Below are 6571 nucleotides of genomic sequence, written 5' to 3'. Positions count from 1 at the left end.
GTAGACACAACATACTAAAACACGGGGGCGGGGTGGGGGCAGGGGAAGAGTGGTGGGTGAAAATACAACAGGCAGAACAAGACCTGTAGTATGTAAAAATAAATACACAAAAATAAATACACATATTTTCAAGGATACCCATATATTCAAAGGTTTATTAAAGTGGAAACCTATGTGGCAAAAGGAAAAAGTGAGAAATAAGGGTAAAGGAAAAAAATAGATAGATATATAAGAGTGACAGACAGATAGACAGACAGACAGACACCAGATGTACATGAATGGATCATGGCCATAAAATGCAAAGAGGCACTGGGTATGACATGGAAACAAACCTTGGGAAAATATCACATCTTTGCTGCATAAAAGGCACCCAAGAAAAACCAGACTGTTAAATGTTTCGATTCATTTGGAGGATCAGGAAAGCTTTGCAGATCATGAGGTCCTTCACTGTTGCCTTCCCACTGCCGTACCTAAGGGCTGAATCTGTTGACTAGGAAAAGAACTACACTGATCCCAATGTAAGCAAAGATGATGCAGATCCAGATTTCATCAGCCAAGGGATCCAGAAATGAGAATACTTCTGGTTCTGATTTCTGAGGCTTCTTTATCATGATGGAGATGCCCAGGCTCATAAACGACCTTGAGAAATCTATGACAAGCATTATAGTGAGTGGAGCAACAGCTCTATCAGCCCTCCTATAGAAAAGTTCCCCAACCATGCCATTCCATTTTAGTCTTTGGATCACTTGCACCAAGATTCCCATCGTTGACGATGGACAATCTGTATTTGATCCTTACACATTTGGCTATTTCATAGGCTGACTACACAACAGCCTTATATCACTCATTTCCTTCCAGTTGCTCATGGTTCTTCTCATCCATTACATATAGTGATTCCAGAATGGAAGTCACCACTGTGGTCCGGCTCTCTGAGGATTCACTATCGTTGCTCTTCTGCTGATCTGAGAAAGGCACAAACCTTTCATACTCACTCCAGTAGCAAGCTTTTCAAGAACTAGTGATTCATTTCATATACATCAATGGTATAATTAATTTGTCTTACGTCCATAAGTGTCAAAGTGGATGTTTCCAGTCATTCCTTATACTTGCACCATTTTTAGAGCTCTCTGGATATCAATTCCTTGACTTCAAGGCACAGCTGGATTTGCTAAGCTGTCTCCAGCATTGCCTCTCAAGGATACATCCACTCACTGCCTCCTCAGATACGGAAAGCTTCTGCTTTGACCAGTCATGTGTCATGCGTCAATGCAAATGTATACTTCAGTGGTGTGTTCTTGGCTTCAGGGAATTCCCTTTCATTCAGCCTCACGGAGTCCTGTATGCACTGCTGAATCATAGGATTTTCGTTGTTGACAGTCTGGAATCTCATAATGTTGGCTCTCCCAGGCATAACTCTTTCTAGCAAAATATTAGTAAAATCTGGGTTAACAAGCATGTAATGATAAGCTCTTGAATGTTTCTCCAGAATCAAAACCTGTTCCAAAATTGTGTTAATCCTTTTGACTTTGTAGTCAATCAAGTATTGCTTTTCCTGCCACCGTGTCCATTACTCCAATGATACCCCTGAATTCTCAGACAGCCTTTATGTTTCCCAAAGACCTTGCAGTCACTTGCCAGTTGTTTTACACTGCTGTTTCCATAATTGCTTGGAGGATGGAAAATCCTCTTTCTGTGTCATAGAGGTACACAAACTTCTCCTACTCATAGTGACCCAGAAGACTCAGAATAGCATCCTTCATGGCTGGGCATATCTGGATGACAAACTGCACATCTGCATCAGTGAGGAAGCTGGGCATGACAAAAGACATGTGCAGGGCCCCACAGAATGAGGTCAAAATGTTCCCTGACATCTGGTCATAGAATCCAAAGACAGCATACACCCCTCTTGAGAACTGGGAGCAGAATGCTACAAGCTCCAGCACTGGGGCAGCCGCTCGAAAGATGCCAGGAACACAGGAGGAGGAACTGAATTATCTGGCCTCAGCATGGGGGCTGGAGGGGCTGCCGTGTCCCAGACAGAAGTGCTGGTATAAGCCATTGCTCCCTTATTGAGTCTTCCCCTCATCCAGAAAGCACATGCAGACAGTTATCACAGATGAGTCCCAATAAAGTATTTTTATGAAAAATAATGAACACTAATCAGCTATTGATTATTGTGAAGGTAAAAGTTCCCCAAATTTCCTAAATCGAGCATTTATTCCATTGGACTTTGCTAAAGATAATTATTTTGAATAATGGCTGTTTTTAAAAATTTGAAAGTAATTCAGAAATTAATTGTTAAATATAAATATATTTATTAAACATTTACCAAAAGCAGCACAGTGTAACAGAAAGCACATTCAATTGAACTAGGTATCAGCTCCAGTGCTAATTATACAACTATAGTTATGTCATCTTGGAGAAGATATCTAACCCTTTGATCTCAGTTTTATGATCTCTATAAGTTTAGACTAAATTCTCTTCAAGGACTATGTGAACTAAATTTTAATATTTATATCAGAGAAGAGCTGGCTACAAGGTAAGGCATATTGTTAAAAAAAATGATAAAAAAGAAAAAAATGTAAATATTTTAGTGTAGCAGTTTAAAATGTTTATTTGAGCAACTTTTCCAAACTAAAACTACATAATAATAACTGCATTGAGGAAATTAGATAATTATATATAAGAGCTTTGTATACATAGATGTATACATGTATGCATGTATCTATGTATACATATATGATTTTATGGGATTATTGAAATTGCATTGCACAAAGAACAATAGAGAATGTAGAAACAAGAGGCAGAGAGGAAAGAAGAAAAAGAATAAAAGGAGAAAAACATGTCCCTGCTTTGAGAATACCAAAACTCTCAAATCAGAGAAAATCAATTCAGCCAAGCAAGTCAGAAGAAAAATCTAAAAGAGTAATAAGAAAAAAATTAGGATGAAACACTGAATGAAAGGAAGGAAAGATGAGAATATTTCTTAAGAACAAGAATGAGACATCTGGGAAATATAAATGGCTTGTTGGAATACAAATAATGGTATAGATTATCATTCTCAGGAAAAGTTTTGCCACACTTCAATGGCAATGGGAACCTTACCTATTATAACTCCATCTCTCCTAGGTCAACATTCTAGAAAATTCTGACATCGACAAATTTCTTTGCACAAATAATAACTACCAAAGATCTGTCACCTTGGTGAAAGCGTTCAGTCAAAAATGGTCAATATAAAAATTAAGTGCTTCTAAGCGAGTTGCTTGGAAAAAGTGAATTTTGCAGAAAAATAAACCTCAATTACCCATGATCAGCAGGGTCTGCCTGTTTTGGAGCACACTCAAGCAGCTGTCAAGAATTCTGAAATTAACCACTACTTTTTAAATAAGAGAAAAAAAAAAAAACCTGTTTCCCTGTCACTCTCAAAAGTCCTGCCTCGATGACAAAAAAAATCTGGGAAGGGGGCTGCCCTTCTCAGAAATATCATTTATCAACAAGATCCTAAAGAAGGGAAATGACATACAGCTCCTCAACCTGTATGTAGGGATAAAACATTTCTAGTGGATAGAATTTGCTAGTTCTTGCATGCCTTATAACCCGCCAAGCATTACTGGTTAAGGTGGTAGAAGTAATAGCCTCCAGAAATGTGACATCCTGTGTATACAGCTATTACACAGATCAGTCAACACAGTAGTTTGTTTAAAAAAAAAAAAAAGGCATATACATACATTGTTATCATTTCTACATTGCTAAAAAATTGGTGCAAGTCTAGAACTTGCTAGTCACGTTAGAAAAATAACCAGAATCTTTTTCCACCTGACCAAATATAACAATTTCAATTGTAGGATGAAATTAAGAATTAATCAGCCTACACAGAATCATGTGCAATCTACAGAAATAGACTTACCCTTTTCTACTCTATGCATACCATCATAATCCAAAAATTACTTATTGGCACTTGATTTAAACAAATGTCCATTAAAGAGATTTGGTTATCTGGTTTGGCCACCCATATTGATCGAATTAACTAAAAAGTTGTACACTTTTTATGCTAAGCAAAATAAGTCAGACAGAAAAAGCTGAAAATCACATGATATCACTTATATGTGGGATATAAATCTAAAAGCAACGAATTAGCAGGACAATCAGAGACTCATGGACATGGACTATAGACTAGTGGTTACTAGAGGGCTATGGAGTAGTGGTTACTAGTGGAGTCGGGGAGGAGCGGGGAGGTAGACGGGGTAAAGGGAATCAAATATATGGTAGCTGAAAGAAACTGGACTTTGGGTGGTAAACACACAATAGAATATACAGATGTCAAATGATAATGTACACCTGAAAATCATATGATTGTATTAAACAATGTTACCCCAATAAACTTAATTAAAAAAAAAGTTGTACACTTGACCCAGAATTAATATAGTTATTTTTTATATCTTCTACAGAGACTCCTTGAGTAGTTGTCTAATAAATTATAGATGAAGGACAATAAATTAAAATAAAAGCCTGAATTATCTCTTTATTTTCTAGAAATCTCAAATTCCAAATAGCGATATTTTAAAAATAAAAGTATTAATAAGAACAAAACAATGTTAAATATCATTTCTTGAGTGCCTTGTGCTAGACATTGTGATGAACTCTTTATTTACATTGTTTTATTTAATACAACCATCCAGTGAGACAGTTATTCTTTTATCCCCATTTTTACAAATCTGTAACACTGAGGTTTAGAGAGATTAAGCAATATGACCATGATTACACAACAAGACAAAATTTTGATTCATTGAAATTGTCTTAATAGTTTTATTGATTTAAGCCATGTTTAAATAATGTAAACTGTTTCTTTCTTTTACCTATGCTGGATAAATTCCTGTGATAGGGAACTCTATAGAACTGAAAATAGAATTGAATACATATAGTCTAGCTACCTGATATGTAGATGGTAATTTTGATGAATACCAAGAAAAGCAAACTAATTCTTATCTTAATTGAGAACTATCATTCCTTTGCCAGAGTTATGCTACAGAAATGGCAAGATGGTTAATTTGTTGTTTAAATCTTTTAATTAGTATATATCTTTGAATGCTTAAATAAGAATTTGAAACCCAAAATTTCTAAACCATTAAAAATGAAAGAGAAAAGTTTAATTGGAAGGAATCTAATAATGAAAGTTAACAATCTTACATCAACCATAAGAAAAATTGAATATACTTTTGTGCAGAATGCTAATTTAGTGAGACTACCAGATAATTTATATGTGAATATCTGAAGAGATTAATCTATTTTTAAAAATATTTATTATTCTCTAACTGGTCACAAAAATATAGCTATCAATTATATTAATGATATTTAAATATAATGTTTGACAGTTTTAACAGATTCTGAGGCCTTTTCTGAAACATTACAGTAGTAAGAACATAAAATAAGCTTGCCTGCCTTTTTTGATATAACCAAAGAAATACATAAGTAGAAGAAATTGTTTAAGATAGTAGATCGAATCTGGATCTCAAATTGTTCTTCCTACGAAACAAAATGGTTTGAAAAATAATTTGGAGATACAAGAGGGGTCAAAAATTTTAGTAGAATATACCACACAGAAACCTTCCTTAAAAGTACAAACAAAACAACAACACAACAACAATAACAACAGGTTAATGACAGAATCAACTAAGAAATAAAGAGAAAAAAAAGCAACGATATACAGGACTAAGTATTACACTGAATTCACCTAAATTTGAAATTTGGCTTTAGAAACTGTAAAATAATGGGTCACAGAAGATAAATATCATGAATTCAGTAATAATATAATAAAAATTATTTCAGAAGAAGGGAAAGGAAAAGATAGAGTAGGGACAATACTTTCATTTCCTTAGGATGGCATCAATAGATAAAGATTAATGCAGATACATTAAGAGACAGAGTTTGAGGCATATTACAAGAAAGTTTTAAAAATAAGTATACAACAAATAAAATTCGGAAGACAGAAAGAAGAAAGAAGATATGTGTGCTCATTTCTTCATCTTTCAGAGGGGTGTGAGAGAGCCATAGGAGGGAATGAAATAGCACAATTAGAGGTCCATTTCTCACAGCAAATCAAGTGTTCTAAATTTATAAAATTTCTCTAGCTATTGCACAACTTATTAGGCCACAGGATTATCTGAGTTTGGGGAAACCTCTCTTTGAAAAATGGCTCTACAATAGTTCTAGGAAATAAAGATAACCTTCCTAATTTCCTTGAATCTTCTTACAAGCACTATAGAAAGAAATTTTTGTTTTTTATTGTTGTTTGTGAAGGAAATTAGGGATGCAATGTTAATTATAGGTATATCAGTTACATTAGTTACTACAATAACTAAGTACATTAGTTACATTAATTTCAAATATTAGTTTGTCTACATATGACAACATGCTAGTTACTAATTTTTTCTAACGACAACAAAAAAAAAACCTCAGAAAATAGGCATTTTCAAAGTCAGTGAAACACTCTAGTCTAGTAAAACCATGAAGAAGTGAGGTTCCTTCCTGCTCTGTCAAACAAAGCATGTGGTTTTCATCCTCATGATCTAAG

The 6571-nt window shown here is 34.6% G+C and overlaps 1 pseudogene; it reads right to left on the bottom strand.

The window, feature by feature from the left end:
- Positions 1-283: 283 nt before the first annotated feature.
- Positions 284-3926, bottom strand: LOC102897174 (annotated as a pseudogene).
- Positions 3927-6571: the final 2645 nt, after the last annotated feature.

This window comes from Pteropus alecto, unplaced genomic scaffold, assembly GCF_000325575.1.
Source record: "Pteropus alecto unplaced genomic scaffold, ASM32557v1 scaffold131, whole genome shotgun sequence".
Classification (NCBI taxonomy): domain Eukaryota; kingdom Metazoa; phylum Chordata; class Mammalia; order Chiroptera; family Pteropodidae; genus Pteropus; species Pteropus alecto.
The sequence above is the reverse complement of the archived record's forward strand: the minus strand, read 5'-3'. Positions and strand labels throughout refer to the sequence as shown.